Raw genomic sequence first — 27,027 nt, forward strand, 5'->3', positions numbered from 1 at the left:
AGCTAAGGTTTTGTGCATTCTAAACAAGTGCTCTGCCACTGAGCTACATCCCAGCCTGAGAGTAGATATAGATCAAAGGGCCAAATTTGATTTGCAAACATTGCACATGGAAGCTTGAATGTAAAGGTGCCACTATTTCACATAAAGGTACTGTTATTATTATTATTTTTTTGGTAGGGTCTCACTCTGGTCCCGGCTGACCGGGAATTAACCATGTAGTCTCAGGGTAGCCTCGAATCTCGGTGATCCTCCTAAAGGTACTGCAATTTTTCTTTGTTTGTTTGTTTCAAGATAGGGTCTCACTCTAGCCCAGGCTGACCTGGAATTCACTATGTAGTATCAGGGTGGCCTCAGGCTCACAGTGATCATCCTATCTCTGCCTACCAAGTGCTGAGATTAAAGGTGTGTACTACCATACCTGGCTTCTAATAAGGTTTTTTTAAATATTTTATTTATTTATTTGAGAGAGATGGGGATGAGGGAGAGAGAGTAAGAGGCAGATAAGAAGAGCAAACATGTTAGGACATCTAGCCATTGCACATGAACTAGAGACTTATTCGCCATCTTGTGTATCTGGGTTATGTAGGTACTGGGGAATCAAAGCTTGATCTATAGGCTTTGCAGGCAACTTCCTTAACCACTTAGACATCTCTCCAGCCCTTCTTGGTCTTTTGGGTAAGATCAAGTGACGAGTTCAAGGCCAGCATTGGCTAAGTAGCAAATTGGTGGTCATCCTATGCTATACAAGAGCCTGTTTGAAACAAACAACTCCCAAACAAACAAAAATTAAAGTACATAGACAAGATCTGGCTATGGTGGATCCTATATATAATACTAGCATTAAGAAGGCTGACAGGAGCATTGTCATGAGTTCAAGGACATCTTGAGGTACATAATGAATTCCAGGTGAGTATGGGCTACAGAGTGAAACTCTGGAGCAAAGTTGGAATTAAGTTATTTTTTTTTTTTGCAGGGGTGGGGGTGTTGTAGGGTCTCGCTATAGCCCAGGCTGACCTTGAATTCACTATGTAGTTTCAGGGTTGGCCTCGAACTCATGGCAGTCCCCTTACCTCTGCCTCCTGAGTGCTGGGATCAAAGGCATGCACCACCACACCTAGCTGGAATTAAGTCCTTTATATGTCCTAAATGGGGAAATGCTCATTTATCTTTGAAAATGTGAATGAACAAATAGATTTTAAAAAATTTAAACAAATTGATTTTTGAACAAAATATCATATTTGTTAGGAATGTAGCTCAGTTGCAGTTTACTTGCCTACCATGCACAAAGGTTTGGATTCATTTCTCAACACCACAGAAAAATTATGATATCTCATGATTTCCTTGCTACCTTTAGAATAATCTCAAGAGTAAGAACCTATAGTTTCCTTTTTTAAAATATGATCATATAAAAGTTCATTCCAGTAATAGTTTCCTTTTTCACACTTTATTTAAAGCTGTGTTAAAACATCTAACATTTACAGTGGTGCTAGTCATAATTTATTTGTAATTCTCTTGTCTCCTGTGTATTTTTCTTCTTTATAGTAGGGACATCTTTGAACTTGGCCATATTTTAATTATAATAGCATGTTGAGAATTCAAACTGATATAAAAGAAGCATCATAAAATTTAGTAAGTAAACACAAATTTGAGTATTGCATTATGTTTTCTGAACGATTTGATATTCTCTTGCTATCACCTTAATGTCACTGTGTCACTGCAATATTGTGTTGTCTTGCAGAGGCAGTATAACCTAGAATTAAGAGTGGGGCTCTGGTACCGAACTGTCTAGGTTGGAATCCTATTTCTTCTGCTTATTACTGTGTGTCCCTTGGCATTTGTTTTTCATAGTGTTGGGAATCAAACCTAGGGCTTCTCTCAAGTACACTATAATTGAGATATATCCTGTGCCCTCCTTCAAATTTGTTAAATGGGGATAATAACAGTACCTACCTCATAAGATTGGCAATGTGTTAATACATGTAGTACTGTAAGAATGGTGCCTGGCAAGTAGTAGATATGCAATAAAGTTTAGCTGCTACTGTTATTATTTAACATTATTTACTGCAAAAGTAATTTTATCAACCTATTTAAGAAAACTGTAAATTATAGTTCTGATGTACTATAAATTTAGTGAACTAAACGAGCTATATACTAATCAATACCCACAAGCAACATTTAATACCTAAATTATACCATAGAAACTAGAAAACTCAGATTGGAAGGGCCCAGAAGCCTACAGTACACCTACATGATTCTAGCATGGCATCTCAGTGCTTATTAGGATCACTAACAAATGAAATCACCATGACGTAGTCATTCTACTTCCCTATCAAGAAAACTAACAATATGCTTGGGTAATTAGCAAGCCACAAGCTCTGGCCCATCGAGATTTTCCAGGTTATTTCCCTAATTGCTAAATGCTGAATCATAGTTCTGCTGAATGAGCTTTGAAATTGAAAATGTCAGCAAGGGCCAGGTGTGTTGGCACATACCTTTAATCCCAGCACTGAGAGGCAGATGGAGGAGGATCGCTGTGAGTTCGAGGACAGTCTGAAAATACATAGTGAATTCCAGGTCAGCCTGGGCTAGAGATCCTACCTAGAAAACAGAATAAAAAAGAAAAACAAAAAACAGAAAATGTCAGCAGGGGAAGAGGCCTGTTCATCTCTGATATACTGTGCAAAATAGCTCCATTCCTATAATGTTGCATATAAATGAATTATTTTATTTTATTTTATTTATTTGTTTTTGGTTTTTTTTTTTTTTTTTTTGAGGTAGGGTCACACTCTAGCCCAGGCTGACCTGGAATTCACTATGTAGTCTCAGTGTGGCCTCGAACTCATAATGATCCTCCTACCTCTGCCTCCCGAGTGCTGGGATTAAAGGCATGCGCCACCTTGCCCGGATTCTGTGCTGTGCTTTTTTTTTTTCTCAATTTTTATTAACATTTTCCATGATTATAAAAAGTATCCCTTGGGCTGGAGAGATGGCTTAGCGGTTAAGCGCTTGCCTGTGAAGCCTAAGGACCCCGGTTCGAGGCTCGGTTCCCCAGGTCCCACGTTAGCCAGATGCACAAGGGGGCGCACGTGTCTGGAGTTTGTTTGCAGTGGCTGGAAGCCCTGGCGCACCCATTCTCTCTCTCTCCCTCTATCTGTCTTTCTCTCTATGTCTGTCGCTCTCAAATAAATAAATAAATAAAATGAACAACATCAACAAAAAATTTAAAAAAAAAAGTATCCCATGGTAATACCTTCCCCCCCCCAACCTTCCCCTTTGAAATTCCATTCTCCATCATATCCCCTCCCCATCTCAATCAGTCTCTCTTTTATTTTGATGTCATGGTCTTTTCCTCCTCTTATGATGGTCTTGTGTAGGTTGTGTCAGGCACTATGAGGTCATGGATATCCAGGCCATTTTATGTCTGGAGGGAGCATGTTGTAAGGAGTCCCACCCTTCCTTTGGCTCTTACATTCTTTCCGCCACCTCTTCCGCATTAGACCCTGAGCCTTGGAAGGTGTGATCAAGATGTTACTCAGTACTCCAGTCACTTCTTTCCAGCACTATGATACCTTCTGAGTCATCCCAAAGTCACTGCCATCTGAAAAGAGAAGATTCTCTACCCAAAGTGAGAGTATGTGCTGTGCTTTTTATGTAACCAATATTTATCCAGTGTTTACTCAGGCCTTGTAAGATATGCATATAAACATAAAGCCTCTAGGCTCCAATGCCTAGCCAGGGAAGGAAGTCTAATACCAAACCAATATTGAGAAATTAGGTACCAAACTATGATAGTGGTTCCCAGTATTTGTAATTTAGAAAGAAAGTGGCTGGGAGTATATGACATGCTTTGTCAAGGGGGAGATAGGACGTCAGTTCCTTTCTTTTTTTTTTTTTTTTTTTTTTTTGGTTTTTCGAGGTAGGGTCTCACTCTGGTCCAGGCTGACCTGGAATTAACTCTGTAGTCTCAGGGTGGCCTCGAACTCATGGCAATCCTCTTTTTTTCTTTTTTTGAGGTACAGTCTTGCTCTAGCCCAGGCTGACCTGGAATTCACTATGTAGTCTCAGGGTGGCCTTGAACTCACAGCGATCCTCCTACCTCTCCCTCCCTACTGCTGGGATTAAAGGTGTGCACCACCACGCCTGGCTTTCACTTCCTTTCTTTTTCTTTTTTTTAAATAATTATTTTTTATTTATTTGATAGCGACAGACAGGGAGAGAAAGGGGCAGATAGAGAAAGAGAAAAAAAAATGGGTGTGCCAGGGCCTTTAGCCATTGCAAATGAACTCCAGATGATGCTTGCACCCCCTTGTGCATCTGGCTAACGTGGGTCCTGGGGAATCGAGCCTTGAACCCAAGTCCGTGGGCTTCTCAGGCAAGCACTTAACCGCTAAGCCATTTCTCCAGCCCTCACTTCCTTTCTTTTTTTTTTTTCTAGCCCAAAGGTATTTTTAAAAAATTTTTTTGTTCATTTTTATTTATTTATTTGAGAGAGAAAGAGGCAGATATATATATATAGAGAGAATGGGCGCACTAGGGCCTCCAGCCACTGCAAGTGAACTCCAGACACATGCGCCCCCTTGTGCATCTGGCTAACATGGGTCCTGGAGAATTGAGCCTCGAACCGGGGTCCTTAGGCTTCACAGGCAAGTGCTTAACCACTAAGCCATCTTTCCAGCCCCAAAGTTATTTTTTTTAAAGATATTTTATTTATTTGCAAGCCAAGAGAGACAAACAAAGAGAACAGGTGCGCCAGGGCCTCCAGCCTCTGCAAACAAACTCAGATGCATGTGCCACTCTGTGCATCTGGCTTTACGTGGGTCCTGAGGAATTGAAGCTGGTTGTTAGGCTTTGCAGGCAAGTGCCTTACCCGCTGAGCCATCTCCCCACCCCTTTGATTTTATGTTTACCTTCCTTCATCATCCATGATGCCATACCATGCTGGCAACAACAGCTACTGTGAGGTCATCAATGCAACAGCCACCACATATACAAAGTACTCCTCTCTATCTTCCAGCTCTTATGTTTTTTTCTAGGATTTCTTCCACAATGTTCCCTGAGCCTTGATGAGTGTAATGGAGATGTCTCATTTCATGCTGAGCATTTTCCTATTGTTTCTTCACAGTAATTTGCTGAGTATGAGTGTCCCCAGTAGTCACCGCTGTCTGTAAAAAGAAGCTTCTTTGAGCAAAAGTGAGGGCAGCACTATCACATGAGCATAAACATGAATATTTGGGGGGGGGATTGTTGTTGTTGTTTTTTTGAGATAGGGTCTCAATCCAGCTCAAGCTGGCCTAGAATTCACTATGTAGTCTCAGGATGGCCTCAAAGTTATGGCGATCCTCCTATCTCTGCCTCTCACCTCACTTCCTTTCTTTTTTTTTTTTTTTTTTTTTTTTTGGTTTTTCGAGGTAGGGTCTCACTCTGGCTCAGGCTGACCTGGAATTCACTATGTAGTCTCAGGGTGGCCTCGAACTCTCGGAGATCCTCCTACCTCTGCCTCCCGAGTGCTGGGATTAAAGGCGTGCGCCATCATGCCCGGCTCCTCACTTCCTTTCTTAATGGTGATTTTTTTTTTTAATTTAATTTATTAGTTTTCTTTTCAGTAAATACAGGCAGTTTGGTACCATTATTTAGGCTCATCTGTGATCTACCCCCTCCCATTAGACCCTCCTTATTATTGAAAATGGGTCGTGCATTGTGGAGTTAGCCCCCAGTTATTAGTATGATAAATGTCTCTGAAAATCATGACCCAACATGTAACTCTGACATTCTTTCCGCCCCCTCTTCCGCAAGATTTCCCTGAGCCATGTTGGGTTCATTTTTGGTCTGCTTCAGTGCTGAGGTGTTGGGGGCCTCTGAGGCTCTGGCTCTCTGATTTGGTAGGAGTTGATTTTTCTCTGAGTTGATCTCCTTCCCCTTTGTGCTGGTATCCAGTTCACAGGAAAACATCACCCTTGCTTATTTCGCCAGTTGTCCTTAGTTTCAGTTGGGCCCCTTCTGAGGTATGTTGGGGCAGCTCTCTTCTTAGGATCTGCATCTATCTGGAAAAGAGAAGCAGATTCTCCAACGGAGAGTGAGTTAGCACCCAGAAAATTGAGATAACACTTACTTTTTTGATAGACAGTTTGATAGGTGTAGGCCCTCTTATACCCCGTGATTGATGGTAGCTTGATATTGTAGCGTGGGCTTGTGTTTGGGTATGGTTCTGACTTGTTTCCCATCTCCAGCTAAGGGTCTAGTACCACTGAGTGGATCAGTTAGCCAAATCAAGAGCAATTGATTCCTCACCATGGCTGTGTACCACTATTGCACTTGTATGGGTATCACATCCGGTTAATTGTTGCTACTTAGGTTGAACAATGTGTTGCTTGGACAGATCTTGGTCATTTCCCCCAGTCGCCTATGTAGCGCCTTCTGGCACTAGACACGCTGACTGTCTGGGGACTGACTCTCTCCTGGCTTCCAGCCATGTCATTCCATTTTACGCGTCAGCTGCGTATGGAGTCTTCAGCAATAGGGTCTTACCACTGGCCTTTGGTGGGTCATCAATTACTCTGACAGAAGTCTGTCATTGTTTTGGGAAACCTTGTAGGTTTCTTTGATCAAAAGCTCATTGTGGATTGTAGGCCCAAGCTGGAAGTGGGGGTTACAGGTCAGTGTGCACTAAGAAATTGAGGAAAAAGATAACTAATATTCAAGAGTTAGAGAGAAGAGAGTTAGAGGGGAGAGGGGGAGAGGGAGGGAGGGAAGATGTAGGAGATTTAGGTCAGTCTTGATCCTACCCTCTCCAGTGTCTTGTGGTTCAGGTGTTTCCTGTAAGGGACTAGTGAAGGTTCAGTCATTTGGTCTGTCTTTTAGGAAGTAGAATTTTATGGTACCATTGCCGTTTGGGTCCGGATTACTGTTTTCCACCCTTTGATTCCCTCCCCGCCCTCCCATCCATCTTATTGTCTAGTCCATGAGGTACTTGCTGGGTATGTAAGGCATCTTGGGCAAATTCAGGTTAGGTGTTGCAGATGAGTGAGACTATGTGTTGATTTTTTTTTTCTGTGATTGGGTAAGTTCGCTGAGAATGATCTGTTCCAGGTTCAACCATTTTTCCTCAAATTTCTTTATGTCATTTTTTCTTACTGCTGTATAGAATTCCATTGTGTAGATCAATTCGTAATAGCTAAAAGCTGGAATCAACCCAGATGTCCATCATTAGAAGAATGGATAACAAAGATGTGGTATATCTACACAATGGAATTCTTAATGGTGATTTATTGAGTAGTTACAGTGTTCACCAGAGGTATGGCAGTAAACTTAGTGGATGCCATCCTGATTTGTGTAATTTATACAGTAGAGAGTGATAGGATTTAAATATTTGAATGAGGACATTCTACATGAGGAAACCCTTCTCAACCGTCATGGAATAAAATAAGAAAATGCACTGTATGACATTAAGTAAAGGATTTGCCTGATTGTAGTAGGTATTTTATGTTTAAGAGATGATATGGACCAATTTTTGAATGCTTTTTTTTTGAGGTAGTGTCTCTCCTAGCCCAGGCTGACCCAGAATTCACTGTGTAATCTCAGGCTGGCCTCAAACTCACAGCTTCTACCTCAGCCTCCTGAGTGTTGAGATTAAAGGCATGTACCACCATGTCCATCACAGAGAGAATGAGAGAATGGGTCTGCCAAAGTCTCTAGGTGCTATAAGCAAACTCCAGACACACGTACCACTTTGTGTATCTGAGTATATGTGGGTATTGGGGAATCAAACTTGGGTTGTTAGGTTTTGTGGGCAAATGCCTTAACCACTGAGCCATCTCTCCAGCCCTTGAATGCTTTTTTATACATTTTGTTTCAAAATTTTTGTTCATTTTTATTTATTTATTTGAGAGTGACAGAGAGAGAGAGAGAGAGAGAGAGAGAGAGGCAGATAGAGAGAGAATGGGTGCGCCAGGGCTTCCCGCCACTGCAAACGACGCATGTGCCCCCTTGTGCATCTGGCTAACGTGGGTCCTGGGGAATCGAGGCTTGAACCGGGGTCCTTAGGCTTCACAGGCAAGCACTTAATCGCTAAGCTATCTCTCCAGCCCCCTTGAATGCTTTTTTATTTTATTTTATTTTATTTTGGTCATTTTTTATTTATTTATTTGAGGGCGACAGACACAGAGAGAAAGACAGAGGGAGAGAGAGAGAATGGGCGCGCCAGGGCTTCCAGCCTCTGCAAACGAACTCTAGACGCGTGCGCCCCCTTGTGCATCTGGCTAACGTGGGACCTGGGGAACCGAGCCTCGAACCGGGGTCCTTAGGCTTCACAGGCAAGCGCTTAACCGCTAAGCCATCTCTCCAGCCCCCCTTGAATGCTTTTTAGGGAATGTTTTAGTCTGCATCCATTATTTTCTTTTAAATCTTTTTTTATTGTTTATTTATTTATTTGAGAGTGACAGAGCGAGAAAGAGGCAGATAGAGAGAATGGGCGTGCCGGTGCCTCCAGCCACTGCAAACGAATTCCAGATGCATGCGCCCCCTTGTGCATCTGGCTAATGTGGGTCCTGGGGAATCGAGCCACGAACCAGGGTCATTAAGCTTCACAGGCAAGTGCTTAGTTGCTAAGCCATCTATCCAGCCCTGTATCCACTATTTTCAAGAATACGAGGTAGATGAGCTTTGGAGTCATATTGCTTTGGTCTGGTCACTTCTGGACTCTAATTTCTTTCCTAAGTTTAAATTTTGCAGTAAGTTTCTCAGGGACCCAACTCCATAGACAATAAAATGATAATTTGGCCAAGAACTGTGGTCACTAATCCTAAATTCACCAATGACATTTAAGAGTTTAATCAGTATGCATACGAAGTGCTGTTGGGAAATATAAGAGGCCAGGAAAAATAGATGGAAATTAGGGAAGGAAAGACAAAGATGTACATTCTGTGATGGACGGTAGGTGCCATCCAAATATCTTCAAGCAAAGCAAAAGTACATTTTACTAGCCTGCTTCTCACTCTCTCGCGCTCTCTCTGTCTCTCCCCTTCCCTTCCTTAATCTCTAGCCCATGCTGGCCTGGAACTCTCTATGTAGCCAAGAATGACCTTGAACTTCTTTCTGATCATCCTGCCTCTGCATTTCTGAGTACCTGGATTGTAGGCATGTACTACCAAGTCTAGTCTTACACAGTGCTAGGGATCTAACCCAGGGTTTTAAAAATGCTAGGCAAGTACTCTACCAACTGAGATATACCCACAGCTCTAGGATTTGTTTCTTTTTCTCTTTTTTTTGAGGTATGGTCTTACTATAGCCCAGGCTGACCTGGAATTCACTCTGTAGCCCAAACTGGCCTCAAATTTACAGCGATTCCCCCTATCTCAGCCTCCCAAGTGTTGGGATTATAGAGATGAGCCACCATGCCTGGCTTTGCTTTTCTTTTTTAAAAAATCATTTTTTGCTGTTTTTCGAGGTAGGGTCTCACTCTAGCTCTGGCTGACTTGGAATTCACTATGTAGTCTCAAGGTGGCCTTGAACTCCTGGCGATCCTTTTACCACTGCTGGGATTAAAGGCGTGTGCCACCATGCCTGACTCAAAAATTTTGTTGTTTTAGTTTTTCAAGGTAGGGTCTTGCTTTAGTCCAGGCTGACCTGGAATTCACTATGTAGCTGTCTCAGGGTGGCTGCAAACTCATGGCAATCCTCCTACCTCTGCCTCCCGAGTGCTGAAATGAAAAAAAAAAAAAAAAAGAACACCTAGCTAAAATTTTTATTTATTTATTTGCATCCATGTGTGTCTACACGCACATGCATGCCAGGGCATCATGCCACTGTAAATTAACACCAGATGTTTGTATCAATTTTATTATTTTTTTCTGAGGTAAGGTCTCACTCTAGCTCAGGCTGACATGGATTTCACTGTGTAGTCTCAGAGTGGCCTGAAACTCATGGTGATGCTCCTACCTCTGCCTCCAAAGTGCTGGGGCCCACGCCCAACTCACTTTTTACATCTGGTTTACACAGGTGGCTAGGGATTGAACCTAGGCAAGCAGGTTTTGCAAGCAAGTGCCTTTAACTGCTGAGCAATATTCCTACCTTTCTTTGTTTCATGACAGGGCCCTGCTATGTAGCTGAGATTTGCTATATAGCTGTATTCTTTTTTAATTAATTTATTTATTTACTTGAGAAAGTGTGTGTGTGTGTGTGAGAGAGAGAGAGAGAGAGAGAGAGAGAGAGAGAGAGAGAGAGAGAAAGAGAGAGAGAGAGAGAGGATGAGGCAGATAAAAGGAGAGAGAGAGAGAGAGAGAGAGAGAGAGAGAGAGAGAGAGAGAGAAAGAGGATGGGTGCACCAGGACCTCCAGCCACTGCAAACAAACTCCAGACGCATATAGCTGTATTCTTGCTTCAGATTCCTGAGTGCCAGAATTACAGACATGTACCACCACACCCACAACTATAATCACTTGACATGGTATCTAAGAACTCCTTTGGATTACTTTATTTTTAATTTTTTTGTGACACTAGGGATTGAACTCAGGTCATTGTGTAAACTAGGCAACAAACTCTCGACCACTGAGCACCAGCTCTTAAAGGGTTGTTTTTAGATTATGTTCTACATTTGAAGCATCTGATCAATTTTGGAGTAGCTTCTATACTTGAAGCCACTGGGCAGACCAGTTGTGTCCCAGTTTTGTGTTGCACCTAAATATGACCTATGAAGCTTATGAAGCAAGTCTTGTTTGTAACCTGTGTTAATAGTCTCTTAATTTGTCTTAAGGCATGAGTAGATTGCCACATGAATGCTTGTCCTGACCTGCATTTTCTGTCTACCTTTGATTTAATGTAAGTACATTCATGTTCTAGAATAGTTAATACTATTGTCCTGACACTTTTAGACTTTTCTTCTACCAAACAGATAAAACAAACAAAGAAACAATTAACACAAGACTACCTTTATCTCCTCCTATCCTTTTCCTATGTCATTATCTTTACTTTTTTTTCCTTTGGTCTTGTGAAGTAGGGTCTCACTGTAGCTCAGGCTGACCTGGAATTCACTCTGTATTCTCAGGCTGTCCTCAAACTCACAGCAATTCTCCTACATCTGCCTCCCAAGTGTTGGGATTAAAGGTGTGCCCCACAACATGGGGCTACTTCTTAATTAACTTTATTTATTTATTTATGAGAGGGGGGGTAAACAGGCAGAGAGAGAGAGAGAGAGCACAAGAGAAAGAGAGGGAGGGAGGGAGAATGGGAGCAACAGGGCCTCAAGTCACTGCAAACAAACTCTAGATACATGTGACACCTTGTGAATTTGGCTTCCATGGGTACTGGAGGGTTGAACCTGGGTACTTAGGCTTCATAGCCAAGTGCCTTAACCACTAAGCCATCTCTCCAGCCAAATTTAATTTTGTTTTTTATAAATTTATTTATTTCCAAGGAAAGAGAGAGGGAGAGAGAGTGTGTGTGTACTTGTTGCACCAGGGCCTCTAGCCACTGCAAATGAACTCCAGATGCATGTGCTATTTTGTGCATCTGGATTTATGTGGGTTTTGGGGAATCAAACCTGGGTTGTTAGGCTTTGCAGGCAAATTCCTTGACTGCCCTCCAACCCTTATTTTATTTTTTCAAAGACTGGGTTACAATATGTAGCCATAACTATCACAACTTGCTATGTAGCTTAGGCTAGCCTTGAACTTGTGGTGCTCCTCCTGTCTTAGCCTCCTAAATGTTGGCAGGATAGACATAGGCACCCATGCCTGGCAAATGTGGCTCTGGGATTTATTTAGTGACAGGGTCTTACCTGGTAGCTCAGGCTGGCCTGTAACTCACTAAGTAGACCACGTTGGTTTAAACCCTAGCATTTCTCCTCTGTCAACCTCCTAAGTGTTGGGATTATAGGCATGACCCATCATACCTAGCTTCTACCTTTTTTTTTTTTTGTGAGGTAGGGTCTCACTCTAGCCCAGGCTGACCTGGAATTCACTCTGTAGTCTCAGGATGGCCTTGAACTCATGGCGATCCTCCTACCTCTGCCTCCCAAGTGCTGGGATTAAAGGCGTGCACCACCACGCCCAGCTGCTAGCTTCTACCTTTATTGTGTGGAGCTTTTACAAAACTTTTTTTTTTTTTTTTTTGTTTTGGTTTTTCAAGGTAGGGTTTCACTCTAGCTCAGGCTGACCTGGAATTTACTCTGTAGTGTCAGGTGGCCTCTAACTCATGGTAATCCTCCTACCTCTGCCTCCCAAGTACTGGGATTAAAGGCATGTACCACCACATCCAGTTTCTTTTTTCTTTTCAATTTTTTTTTATTAACAAATTCCATGACTGTAAACAATATCGCATGGTAATGCCCACCCTCTCCTCACTTTCCACTTTGAAACTCCACTCTCCACCATATCCCCTCCCCATCTCAATCAGTCTCTTTTATTTTGATGTCATGATCTTTCCTCCTATTTTGATAGTCTTGTGTAGGTAGTGTCAGGCACTGTGAGGTCATGGATATCCAGGCCATTTTGTGTCTGGTGGAGCACGTTGTTAAGGAGTCCTACCCTTCCTTTGGCTCTTACATTCTTTCTACCACCTCTTCCGCAATAGACCCTGAGCCTTGGAAGGTGTGATAGAGATATTGCAGTGCTCAGCACTCCTGTCACTTCTTTCCAGCACCATGATGCCTTCTGAGTCATCCTAAACATCTAGCTTTTTTGTTTTTGTTGTCAAAACTCTTTTATTAACAACTTCTATAAATATAAATACTATACCATGATCATAATCCCCTTGCACAGCTCTCCCTGTTCTCTCCTTCGAATTCCTACTCTTCTTTCTAGCTAGTCTCAAGAAAGAGCTTCTTTTAATTTTGGAGTCTTGGGATGAGGACAGATGCTGCCACAGTAGTCTCTGGACTTGGTATTCTCCCAGCACAAGGAGAATCTCTGTAGAACACATGGCAGGAAGGGGTGGAGCAGAGAGAAGACAGTTTTGGGATCCAGCTTGGAGCTCCAGGAGTTGAGGTTTCTAGCTCTTCAGCACATCCTGATCTGCAGGTTTGTGACACTTACTTGAATTCATCTCAGGCTATTGTGTTACACAAATCCATGAGCAGCAATCCCAGTCTATAAAAAATGGCATGTAGTTGTGCAATAAGGCAAGCCACCCAAATAATTCTATTTCTTATCTTTTTCTCCCTTGAATTAATATGTGTAACAGATGCATGTGTGAATGAATGTTCATATGCGTATGGGTGCACATGGGCAAGTGGAGGTCAGAGGTTGGCATTAGGTATTTTCCTCAGACATTGTCTACCTTATTCATTGAGACAGGCTTTCTCACTGAACTCAGAGAACTGATTGGCTAGATTAGTTAACTAGCTTGCGTGGGGATCTGTCTGTCTCTGCATTCCCAGCACAGCGAGTACAGTTAACACACTACCTTGCCTGGCATTTATATGAGTAGTTCTAGGGATCCCAAGTCAGGTCCTCATGCTTGAATGGCAAATGCTTTACTGACTGAGTCAAGTCCTCAACCCCTACTCAAGTTTAAAAACATATTATTTATGTATTTGTGCATTGTGTGCGTGTGCATGTAGGGCCTCTTGCCATTGCAAACAAACAACAGATGCTTGTGCTACTTTTTCTGTACCTTTTCTGGGCGGGTTGGGAATTTAACCCAAGCTGCAGACTTAGTATTAAGCAAGCACCTTTAACCACTAGGCTATCTTCCTAACCCCCTCAACTGCTTTTTTTTTCCAATTTTTTTATTAACAACTTCCATGATTATTAACATATCCCATGGTAACGCCCTCCCTACCCTCACTTTCCTCTTTAAAACTCTACTCTCCATCATAGCCCCTCCCCCTCTCAATCAGTGTCTCTTTTTTTTCAAATTTTTTTAACAACTTCCACGATTATAAAACATATCCCATGGTAATACCCTCCCTTCCCCCCATTTTCCCCTTTGAAATTCCATTCTCCATCATATCTCCTCCCCCTCTCAATCAGTCTCTCTTTTATTTTGATGTCATGCTCTTTTCCTCCTCTTATGATGGTCTTGTGTGTAGGTAGTGTCAGTCATTGTGAGGTCATGGATATCCAGGCCATTTTGTGTCCCCTCAACTGCCTTTTAAAGAGACAGGCTCTCTCTTTGTTTCCATAGATTGCCCTGATTCTTGGGTTGAAGTGATTTTCCTTTCTCAGCTTCCTGAGTCGCTGGGGTTGCAATTGCGCTTGGCCTATTCAATGTTAAAACCTGGGTCATCATGTTAGGTGTGGTGGTACACACCTGTTATCACAGAACTTGGGAAGTATAGGCAGGAAGATTGGGTGTTCAAGGCCAGCCTAGGCTACATGAGACCAGGTCTCAAGATAACAACAACAAAAAAGTCCAGTTCACCTAAAAATATTGATTAAATTATGGCATTCATACAACAAACTTCTAGTTAGGCTTTAAAAAGTATGGTCCATAGGGCTGGAGATAATATAGTTCAGTGGTAGAATATTTGCCTAGGATGTGCAAGGCTCTGTGCTCAATCCTCTACACTATAAAAAAAATATGGTATAGGGCTGGAGGCATGGCTTAGCCGTTAAGGCATTTGCCTGCAAAGGCAAAGTACCCAGGTTTGATTACCTGGGACCCACGTTTGTCAGATGCTCATGGTGGTGCATTCATCTGGAGTTTGTTTGCAGTGGCTGGAGGCCCTGGTGCACCCATTCATTCATTCATTCTCTCTCTCTCTCTCTCTGTGTGTGTGTGTAAATAAATAAATAAATAAATAATTTTAAAAGTATGTTATACAAGCCATGTGTGATGGAGCATGCCTTTAATCCCAGCACTCGGCAGGCAGAGGTAGGAGGATTGCCATGAGTTCAAGGCCTCCCTGAGACTATATAGTGAATTCCAGGTAAGTCTGGGCTAGAACAAGAAAAACCAATAAAAGGGGGGGATAGACACATACATGTGCATGCATGTCCACATACATATATGTGTACCTGTGTGTGTATGTGTGTATTATGTATTCCTGGCTGGCCTCAAAATTACTGTACAGTGGAGGATAACTTTGAACTAGTTTCTTTTTTTGTTTTTTTGAGGTAGGGCTTCACTCTAGGCCAGGGTCACCTCAAACTCACTGTGCAGTCCCACACTGACTTGGAGTACAGTGATCTTCCTGCCCCTCCCTCCCAAGGGCTAGGATTAATGTATGCTCCACCACAACTGCCTTGCTTTTTACAAAATTATTTTATTTATTTATTTACGAGCGAGAGAAAGAGAGAGACAACAAGAAGGACGAGGAGGAAGGGAGAGAGAATCGGTGCTCCAGGGTCTCCAGCCCCTCCAAACAAAAGCCAGAATCATGAGCCAACTTTGAATCTGGCTCATGTAGGTACTGGGGAATCAAAGCTATGTCCTTAGGCTTTACAAGCAAGCACCTTAACTGCTAAGCCTTCGCTCCAGCCCTAGTTTTTTTAAATATGTGTATGTCTGTGTGGTGTTGGTATGTGTGTGTGTGTGTATGCAAACTTGCATGTACAGGGGTGGCTTGCATTGTGTGGGAGGTTTGGAGTGGTGGGTGGGTGAATTTTCATGCATATTTGTGTGAGTGTGCACGTGGAAGCCAGAGGTTGACATTGGGTAGCTTCTTCAGTGACTCTCTAGCTTATTCATTGGGACAAGTTCTCTTAGTGAACCTAGACATCACTGATTCCAAGTCTAGCTAGTCAGCAAACCCCAGATTCTCCTGTCGCCTCTCTGGAGTGCTGGGATTATTGGACCATGTTGCCATGCCCAGTATTTATTTGTATGAGTGCTGGGGATCCAAACTCAGGCCCTCTTGGTTGCATATTGCCAAGCTAGCCATTTCCCCAGCCCCAACATTGAATATATATATTTTATCCAGGCTCTTAAGTAACCTAGACGGTCTTGAATTTATGTAGCTGAGGATAACCTTCAAGTTCTCCCCATCTGGCCTCTACTTCTATAGTGCTGGGATTTCCTGCATATACAACCACGCCCAGGTTATGCAGTGCTAGGGATCGAGGTTGGCTTCCTGCCTGGTGGGCAGGCATTCTACCCAGTGAGTCACATCCATAGTCCCCAACCTTGAACTTGGGATCCTCCTGCCTCCACTTTCTGAGTAGTGCTGACATGATAGTCATGCACTGACACATCCACTTTATGTAGTGTTGAGGATCCAACCCAGGGTTTTGTACATCCTAGGCAGGTACTGTACCAACTGAGCTATATCCCTAGTACCATTTTAGTGATTTATTTATTTATTTTATTTCCTTATTTTTCATTTTATCTTCTTTATTTATTTATTTTTTTTTGAGCTAGCATCACACTTTAGCCCAGGCTGACCTGGAATTCACTGTGTAGTCTCAGACTGGCCTGGAACTTACCGTGATCCTTCTACTTCTGCCTCCCAAGTGCTGGGGTTAAAGACATGTACCACCATGCCCGGCTCTCCTTTTTAGTTATTTTCCTTTTCTTTTTGGTTTCTCGAGGTAGAGTCTCACTCTTACCCAGGCTGACCTGGGATTCACTATGTAGTCTCAGGGTGGTCTTGAACTCTCAGCAATCCTCCTACCTCTGCCACCCTAGTGCTGGGATTAAAGGCATGTGCCACTATGCCTGATTGATTTTAGTCATTTTTGTGGGGAGGGGCATGGCAGGGTTTTGGTATGTATCTCAGGCTGGCCTTCAACCCATACTTTCTTTATTTTTTCATTTTTATTTTTATTTTTCTGAAACCAGAACATTTATTATGATTGACAGACAAAATTTTCAAGATGAGCTAGATGCTGCAACAGCTGCCCACTTTTGTTTAGGTGTTATTCCTTTATGGAACCCATGCCTGAATCTCCAAAAGACAATTTTTAGGTGCCTCATTCATCAGTTCTGGTAGTGTTTCGCCTCTTAGCCTTGGCACTCCAGTTATACTTTCTCTTGTGCTTGGCAGAGTAGCCGCACTTGCCACAGGTTGACTTCTGAAGGTCGTAGACCTTAGAGCAACAGCAGGGGCACAGGGCTTGTTGTCTTTTTTTAAATTTATTTTTATTTATTTTTTGAGAGTGACAGACAGAGAGAAGGAGACAGAGAGGGAGAGAGAGAGAGAATGGGCATGCCAGGGCCTCCAGCCACTGCAGACGAACTCTAGATATGTGTGCCCCCTTGTGCATCTGGCTAACATGGGTCCTGGGGAATCAAGCCTCGAATCAGGGTCCTTAGGCTTCACAGGCAAGCGCTTAACCACTAAGCCATTGCTCCAGCCCAGGGTGTGTGTTGACGTTTTCCAAATGACGACATGCCCTTCATCATCTTGCTTCAAGTCGGAGACCAAATAGACTGGAAGAGAAAGCACTTTCTCTCTTCCATACTCAGAAGCTTCTGCCCAGAGAACTACTTTATTTCTTTGAAAAAATATTTTTAATTTTTTGGGGGTGGTTTTTGAGGTAGGACCTCACTCTAGCTCAGGCTGACCTGGAATTCACTATGTATTCTTAGGGTGGCCTCAAACTCGTGGTGATCCTGCTACCTCTGCCTCCCATGTGCTGGGATTAAAGGTGTGCAGCACCATGCCTGGCTAGAATATATGTACATATTTTTTGGTTTTTCGAGGTAGGTTCTCACTCTAGTCCAGGCTGACCTGGAATTCACTATGGAGTCTCAGGATGGCCTCGAACTCGTGATGATCCTGTTACCTCTGCCTCCTGAGTGCTGGGATTAAAGGCGTGTGCCATCACGCCCAGCTTAGCTTAAAATATTTTTAATATATATTTATTTAGAGAGAGACACAGAGGGAGGAAGAGAGAATGGACATGCCATGGACTCTAGCCACCGTAAGCAAATTTCATACGCATGTACCACTTTGTGTACCTGGCTTCATGTGGGTACTGGGGAATTGCACCAGGGTCATTAGGCTTTGCAGGCAAGCACCTTAACCACTCGATATTTCTCCAGCCCAGATAGTTCTTTTTTATTTTAATTTTAATTTTTTTGTTTCTTCTAGGTAGGATCTCTCTCAAGCCCAGACTGATCTGGAATTCACTATGTAGTCTCAGGGTGGCCTCGAACTCACAGCAATCCTGCCTCGTGAGTGCTGGGATTAAAGGAATGTGCCACCATACCTGGCTGAGCGCATATATTTTTATTTATTTATTTGCCAGGATTGAGAGATAATAGGTGCACCAGGGCCTCTTTCCATTGTAAACTTACTCCAGACCTATGCACACTTTGTGTATCTGGCTTTATATGGGTCCTTGGGAATTGAACTTGGGTAGTCAGGCTTTGTACACAAGTGCCTTTAACTACTGATCCATCCTCCAGCACCCCCCCCACCTTTAAAATATTTTTGTTGTGGGCTGGAGCGATGAGTCAGTGGTTAAGGTGCTTGCCTTCAAAGCCTAGTGACCTGGGTTTGATTCCCTAGTACCTATGAAAAGCCCAATGCACAAAGTTGTACATGCATTTGAAGTTTGTTTGTAGTGCCTAGAGGCCCTGGTGCAACCATTCTCTCTCTGTTTCTCTCCTTGCAAATAAATAAATAAAAGTATTTAGTAATAGCTTTGCAAGACTAGAGAGATGGCTTAGTGTTTAAGGCACTTGCCTGTGAGGCCTAAGGACCCAGGTTCAATTCCCAAGTACACGTGTAAGCCAAATGCACAAGGTGGCACATATGTCTGGAGTTTGTTTGCAGTTGCTAGAGGGTGTGGTGCACCCATCCTCCCTCTCTCTCTCAAATAAATAAAATAAAATAAAATAAAAAATATTTTTGCCAGGAATGGTGCTTCGTGCCTTTAATCTCAGTACTGGGGAGAAAGTGGTAGGAGATCACTGTGAGTTCGAGGCCACCCTGAGACTCCATAGTCAATTCCAGGTCAGTCTGGGCTAGAGCAAGAACCTATCTCGGGAAAAACAAAAGAAAATTTCATTTATTCGTGAGAGAGAGAGAGAGAGAGAGAGACACGGCGGGCGGGGGGGGGGGGAGAAAGATTGTAAGGGTGTGTCAGGCCTTCTTGTCACTGTAAACAAACTCCAGATGCATGCTCCATATTGTCCATCTAGCTTTACTTGGGTACTTCGGATTCAAACTTGGGCCATTAAGCTTTGGGAGCAAGCACCTTTAAATGCTGAGCCATATCCCAATGCAAATATATGTGTATGTGTGTGTGTGTGTGTGTGTGTGTGTGTGTGTGTGTGTGTGTGCTTATTGTTGTTTATGTTGCATTTTGTTTTTTTGAGGTAGGGTCTCGCTCTAGCCTAGGCTGACCTGGGATTCACTATATAGTTTCAGAATGGTCTTGAACTCATGGCAGTCCTCCTACCTCTGCCTTCTGAGTGTTGGGACTAAAGGTGTGCAATTATAGAGATATTTACTTATTTTTTGGTTCATTTTTATTTATTTGACAGCGACAAAGAGGCAGAGAGAGAGAGAGAGAGAGAGAGAGAGAGAGAGAGAGAGAGAATGGGCGCACCAGGGTCTCCAGCCACTGCAAACGAACTCAGAATGCATGCACCCCCTTGGCATCTGGCTAACGTAGGTCTTGGGGAATCAAGCCTCGAACCAGGGTCCTTAAGCTTCAGAGGCAAGTGCTTAACCACTAAGCCATCTCTCCAGCCCAATATTTACTTATTTATTTGCACGTGTCTGCATGAACCAGTGCCTTTTTTTTAAAAAAAGTTTATTTGTTTATTTTTTAATTCATTATTTATTTATTTATTTATTTATTTGAGAGCAACAGGCATAGAGAGAAAGACACATAGAGGGAAAGAGAGAGAATGGGCGCGCCAGGGCTTCCTGCCACTGCAAACGAACTCCAGACGCGTGTGCCCCCTTGTGCATCTGGCTAACGTGGGACCTGGGGAACCGAGCCTCGAACCGGGGTCCTTAGGCTTCACAGGCAAGCGCTTAACCGCTAAGCCATCTCTCCAGCCCCCAAAATGTTTATTTTTATTTATTTATTTGAGAGCGACAGACAGAGGAAAGAGAGGGAGAGGGAGAAAGAAAGAGAGAAAGAGAGAAGGAGAGAGGGAGAGGGAGGGAGAGAATGGGTGTGCCAGGGCCTCCATCCACTGCAAATGAATTCCAGATGCGTGTGCCCCCTTGTGCATCTGGCTAATGTGGATCCTGGGGAATCGAGCCTTGAACCAGGGTCTTTAGGCTTCACAGGCAAGCACTTAAGTGCTAAGCCATCTCTCCAGCCCTGAACCAGTGCCTTTTGCCACTTAAACAAACTTTAGATGCATGTGCTACTTATGGTTTGCTGTTTTTTTTTTTTTCCTCTGAGGTATAGTCTCACTCTAGCCAATGCTGACCTAGAACTCTGTAGTTCTGGGCTAGCCTTGAACTCACATTGATCCTCCTCCCTCTACCCCCTAAGTGCTGGGATTATAACTGTGCACCACCATGCCAGGTTGCATATGTCACTAAAAAATTTAATTATCAGCCAGCGTGGTGGTGCATGCCTTTAATCCCAGCACTTGGGAGGCAGAGGTAAGAAGATCACCATGAGTTTAAGGGCACCCTGAGACTACATAGTGAATTCCAGGTGAGCCTGGGCTAGAGTGAGACTCTATCTTGAAGAACCAAAAAAAAATATATATATATATTTATTTATTTGTGTGTGTGCTTGTATGGTTGTACCAGAGCTTCTTACTTCTGTCTCTATCTACTGAGTGTCATTACAACCAATTTTTCAATGACTCTAAGAGTAAATTTAAAACAATGATACCACTATATAAATTAATAGATGTCTAAAAATACAAAACAGGGCTGGAGAGATCGCTTAGCGGTTAAGCGCTTGCCTGTCAAGCCTAAGGATGCCGGGTGGAGGCTAGATTCCCCAGGACCCACATTAGTCAGATGCACAAGGGGTGCACATGTCTGGAGTTCCTTGGCAGTGGCTAGAGGCCCTGGCGTGCCCATTCTCTATCTATCTATTTGCCTCTTTCTCTCTGTCTGTCGCTCTCAAATAAATAATATAAAACAAAAAATTAAAAAAAAAATAAATAAAAAACAAAATTGGCAATTCTAAGGTTGGCAAGTATATAGAGCAACTAAAGCTTTTTTTTAAAAAAATATTTGTTTTAATTATGTTATATATTTATTGATTTGACAGAGAAAGAGGGAGAGAGATAGAGAGACAGAGAGACAGAGAGGGAGGTGAAGAGAGAGAATGGGCACACCAGGGCCTCCAGCCACTGCAAGTGAACTCCAGATGCATGTGCCCCCTTGTGCAGCTGGCTAATGTGGGTCCTGGGGAATTGAACCTGGGTCCTTTAGCTTTGCAGCAAACACCTTAACCGCTAAGCCATCCCTCCAGCTCTTCCCCTTTTTTTTGTTTTTTTCCAGGTAGATTCTCATTCTAGCTCAGGCTGACCTGGAATTCACTGTGTAGTCTCTGGGTGACCTTGAATTCACTGTGTAGTCTCTGGGTGACCTTGAATTCAAGGCCATCCTCCTACCTCTGCCTCCTGAGTGCTGGGATTAAAGGTGTGAGCCACCACACCCGGCTTCCCCCTTTTGTTGAGGTAGGTCTAGCCCAGGCTTCCCTGGAATTCACTATGTTTCTGAGGGTGGCCTCAGACTTATGGAGATCCTCCTTCCTCTGCCTCAGGAGTGCTGGGACTAAAGGCGTGCACCACCATGCCGGCCAACTACTGGTGGGAGAGTGAAATTGTCATCACCACCTTGGAAAACACCTTGCTAGCAATTTCTTATGAAACTAAATCAGTATTTACCATATGCCTCACTAGTCCTACTCTTAGGCATCTGTGAAGAGAAATGAAAATTTAGTTTCATCAAAACAAACAAACAAACAAACAAACAAACAAAAACTATACATTGGGTGTTAGTGTTGTAGTTTACTGGTAGAATAGACACACACTAGCCTGGGTTTTAATTCCTAGCACAGCAAATGAACAGATATCCTCCTGTACATGGGTGTTTATAAACCCATTATTTAACACTACTCACCCAAATGGAAACAATCCAGTTCTTTCAACTGCCGAGATAGATAAGCAGATTGCTGTACTCTACACAAGACTATACAACTCAGTATAAAAGGACCTACCTGTTGATTCATGCTGTAAAATTGCTGAGTCTCAACACTTTGCCAAGTGAAAGAAGCCAGATTAAAAAAGCAACATGGTACACAATTTCATTCACATGACAATCTCAAAAAAGCAAAACGAAGCAGGGAAAAGATGTATGTCAGGGTATGCGAATTGTTTGTTTTAAAGTAAAGGGTAGCATGTGAGGGTTTTAGCAGCAATAAGATGGTGCTCCCTCTCTCCCTCCCTGCTTGTCTCCCTCTTCCCTGTCCTTTTAGTCTCCCACCCCTCTCTCTTGCTAACTCACACTGAATTAATGGACATGTGGTTAGTGTTAATATTTTGTTTGGTTTTCCAATTTAGAACTTTAGAAATTTCCAATAAAGACAGTTCATATTATCAATTTGGTATCATGTAAAGGATAGTTCTAATTAAGAAAGTAAATAGGATTTATTTACTATATATGTAAAGTCAGAGAAATGTGTTTTTCAGTTACAGTAGACTCATTTATTATACATATGATGCATAATAAAAGCAATTTACTTCTGCCGGGCGTGGTGGAGCATACCTTTAATCCCAGCACTTTGGAGGCAGAGGTAGAAGGATCACCATGAGTTGGAAGCTACCCTGAGACTACATAGTGAGTTGCAGGTCAGCATGGGCTAGAGTGAAATCCTACCATAAAAAAACAAAGAAACAAACAAAACCACAATTTACTTTACTGGAAGTTTCTAGTCAGACAACATAAACTTACCACACAAGCTTTCAGTAGACCATGTGAGTCAGTTAATGATAAATTTTGTGAGTGTATTACCTACTTAAGCTCCTTGGACTCTGTTACAGAAAATCATTTATCTTGTAGTCCAGGCAGCCCCAGATGGAAAGTAAGCACTTTTTTTTTTTTTTTTTTTTTTGCTAGTATCATGAAATTTAAAACATTACGTGACAAGATTGTGACATTCTAAAAAGTCCCCATTCTATTCTAGTATATTTTCTCTTCAGAAATATTATGTGCCTTGTGGCCCTTGTGAAATAGTTGGCTCCAAGTAGACATGCTCAAGACTGGATCATCCAAAGTGGGGTTTGAACTTGTTTGAGGATTATATTTGGCTAGTGAGCTTTTATGAGTTTTGGTAAACAATGTGTATTTATTTTAGAAAACTTCACAAGGTACAAAAGATTATACTACGGCTATCAGAATTACTATTCCTGAGATAACTACTTACTATTTTTTCAAACTCAGTTTTTTTCTCAAGGAAAAGAAAATTTTACTGGTGGTAGGATCTTGCTGTACTCAAAATGACCTGGAATTCACTATGTAGTCTCAGGATGGTCTCCAACTCATGGCAATCCTCCTACCTCTGCCTCCCAAGTGCTGGGATTAAAGGTGTGTGCCACTACAACCAGCCAAAATTTTTATTTATATTTATTTACAAGGAGAGAGAGAGTGAGAGAGATTAGTATGGGCATACCAGTGCCTCTTGCCACTGCAAATGAACTCCAGATTCATGTTCCCCTTTGTGCATCTGTCTTTATGTGGACATTGGATACTCAAACTGTGTTGTCAGGCTTTGCAATCTTTCTAGCCATCAAACTTGGTTTCTTAGGCAAAATACACACATGTGTCTCAAAATATTCGTTGGAAAACAAAATAGCAAGCTGGAGAGTTGGCTTAGAGGTTAATGTGCTTGCCTGCAAAGCCAAAGGACCCAAGTTCAAATTCCCAGAACTACCCACATAAACCAGATGCACCAAGTGGTGCATGTGACTGGTATTTGTTTACAGTGGTTGGAGGCCCCAGCACAACCATTCTGTCTCTCTCACTCTGCCTTTTTCTCTCAAATAAACAAAAAAAAAAATGAGGGCTGGAGAGATGGCTTAGCGGTTAAACGCTTGCCTGTGAAGCCTAAGGACTCCGGTTCGAGGCTCGGTTCCGCAGGTTCCACGTTAGCCAGATGCACAAGGGGGCGCGTGCGTCTGGAGTTCGTTTGCAGAGGCTGGAAGCCCTGGCGCGCCCATTCTCTCTCTTTCCCTCTATCTGTCCTTCTCTCTGTGTCTGTCACTCTCAAATAAATAAATAAAAATTTTAAAAAAACTTTAAAAAAAATGATTAAAAAAACCAGAAATTCACGGCTGGAGAAGATTGCTTAGTGGTTAAGGCATTTGCCTGCAAAGCCAAAGGACCCCAGTTTGATTTCCCAGTTCCCCCATAAACCACATGCACAAGGTGGTGCATGAGTCTGATGTTTGTTTGCAGTGGCTGGAGATCCTGGCGTGCCCATTCTCTTTCTCTCAAATAGATAAATGAAATATTAAAAAAAAAAACCAACAATTCATTTTATTATTTAATATGATTAACTATGCCAGAAAATTCAAATTTAATAGCCATATGGTATTCCATTGAACACATGAATGATTATTTTTACCTGCTCCTGTTAGATTAGTTATTTTGATTATATTAAACTTTTATATTCTAGGTAGTTTCTCACTGTAGCCTAGGCTGACCTGTAATTCACTATGTACTCTCAGAGTGGCCTGGAGTTCAAGGCAATATTTTTACCTCTGCCTCCTGAGTGCTGGGATTAAAGGCATGCACCACCATGCCGGGCTCAACTTTTTTGCTCTGATGAATATTCCTACATTTATGTATTTGAGTATCTCCTCCATTCATTTCTTTAAGTTATATTCCAGAAAGTAGTATGACAAGACCAGAGAATGACATTTAAAAATTATTTATTTGCTAGTTTGTGTGTGTGTGTATATGGGTGTGCTGCTGTAAACTAATGCCCACCTGGCTTTATGTGGGTGGCTGGGGAGCTGAACCTGGGCCTGCAGGCTTTCCAAGCAAGTTCCCTGAACTGTTGAGCCATCTCTCCAGCCCCCATTTTTTTTTAAAAATAATTTGATGTATTTACTTAAGAGAGAAAGAGAGACAAATAGAGATAGACAGGCAGAGAGGCCAGGGCCTGTTGCCACTGAATACAAACTCCAGATGCATGTGCCATTTATGGCTTATCATGGATACTGTGGAATTGAACTCAGGCCAGCAAGCTTTTAAACCTCTGAGCCATTTCCCCAGAACCTCCAGCTTTCTTTTTCTTTCTTTCTTTCTTTCTTTCTTTCTTTCTTTCTTTCTTTCTTTCTTTCTTTCTTTCTTTCTTTCTTTCTTTTTTTTTTCAATACAGGATCTTTAGCCCAGTCTGGCCATAACCTCACTATGTAGTGAAGGCTGATCTTGATCTTCTGGTCCTCCTGTCTCTACCTCCCATCGTCTGGAATCACTGGCATGTGCCACCATACCTGGTTTATGAGGTACTGGGAATCAAACCTAGGGCTTTTCAAGTGTGTTAAGCAAACATTCTACCAACTGTGCTACATCTCCAGTCAGAGAGTGGCACCTTTTAAAAACTCACTTTTTGGGTGTGCGTGTGTGTGTGGGGGGGTGGCTGGGGATGTAGTTCCGTGCTAGAATGCTTGCCTAGCATGCACAAGAGCCTGGGTTCAATCACCAGCACTATAAAGATCTCACTTTTTATATCATAAAAGCAATATATAAAACCAGTGTGGTGGCTCATATCTGTAATCCCATTACTTGGGAGGCTGAAGTAGAAGAATCAATATGAGTTAACCAAGGTGGTATATGAACTTGTTGAGGAATATACATGACTTTTTTTGAAGGCCTTTTAGTCTACATAGTGAGGTCTAGTCCAGCCTGGTCTATAGGGTGATTCTTTGTCTCAACAAGCTAAATAAAATATTAAAAATAATATACATGCTCAAAGTAATAAAAAGGTATATGGTACAAAAGGTATAAGGTCTAAAAGTAAATCACACTAACTGCTTAGCCTTCATTAGGAAAACTAAAATACACAGGTACAAATTTATATTAACATACATATTCTATGGAAAGTTCCTGTGGTTTTAATTGTTTTCTTGGAACATTATTAACATAGAGGTATTAGAGAACTTAATAAGATTGTCAGTTAAATATATCAAAATTAACCATTTACACACTTATAGTAGTTATCTGAAAACATAATTATAAAAAGTTCCATTCATACATGACCTTCATACCCTTTTTTTTTTTTTTTTTTTTTTCAGAGGTAGGGTCACAATCTACCTCAGACTGACCTGTAATTCATTCTATAGTCTCCAGATGGCCTTGAACTCTTTTTTTTTTGAGATATTACTTTTTATTGACATGTATATGAGCCACTTTTACATTATTACAAACATTTTAAAATAAAAAATTGTTTTCGTTAAAAAAGAAAACATTTCCTGGATTCATCATTGTACAGTGGAAACAAAGGGTATATAATATATAAACATGAAGGTCATACTACTAGAACAGAATACTGATGGATTCACTTCAATACATTTTTTTTATGAAACACAATAACTTTATTGATATCTTACAATCAAATGTTGCTAGCTAGCGTTACTCTCACTCACGCATCATTTAAAACACAGGACACTTCTGTAGTTTCAAATGATGCCTCATATAACACACAGAGTTAGAACTAATATGCACCCTGATTAATTATGTAAACTGGTAATATTTTAAAAAATGCATAACTAATAATTTGGTTCCTTTCTTCATAAAATGGAAATTTAAATATTTCTCCTGATAGTCTTGAGGTTATCATTATGTTAAGAGTAGTGCAAAGTGTGGCACATGTAATTTCTAGAAAGGTCTCTGACACACCTTTGTATCAACAAACAAAACAGTCAATGCATGATAGAAAGCATGTTCGAGTCCCAGGCAGCCTTGCAGGCCACCGCATTATCGATTAATAACATATGACATCCTTTTATACATTTTTAACCCTGAGGAAAAATAAGTTTGAAAAAATCATTCCAGGTAGCCATTTGGTTTGCGTCAGGAGAAATCAAACCTCCCAGAGTTTAGCATCTTCCAGGTTGGAGTCATTAGCTTGAGTCGCGCCTCAGTGGCGTTGCATTTCACAGTGACTTTCCCAGGTCCTGGCAGCCTCCTCTGCAGAGCAGGCCGTGAGC

General features: G+C 42.0%; 1 protein-coding gene and 1 pseudogene across 1 annotated transcript in view; one reads left to right on the forward strand and one right to left on the reverse strand.

The window, feature by feature from the left end:
• Nucleotides 1–27,027, forward strand: part of Atp7a (ATPase copper transporting alpha) — a 167,280-nt gene that overhangs the window by 17,967 nt on the left and 122,286 nt on the right. The gene's annotated exons all lie outside the window — the stretch shown is intronic.
• On the reverse strand, nucleotides 16,744–17,277 carry LOC101593690 (annotated as a pseudogene).

This window comes from Jaculus jaculus, chromosome X, assembly GCF_020740685.1.
Source record: "Jaculus jaculus isolate mJacJac1 chromosome X, mJacJac1.mat.Y.cur, whole genome shotgun sequence".
In the NCBI taxonomy this organism is placed as follows: Eukaryota; Metazoa; Chordata; class Mammalia; order Rodentia; family Dipodidae; genus Jaculus; species Jaculus jaculus.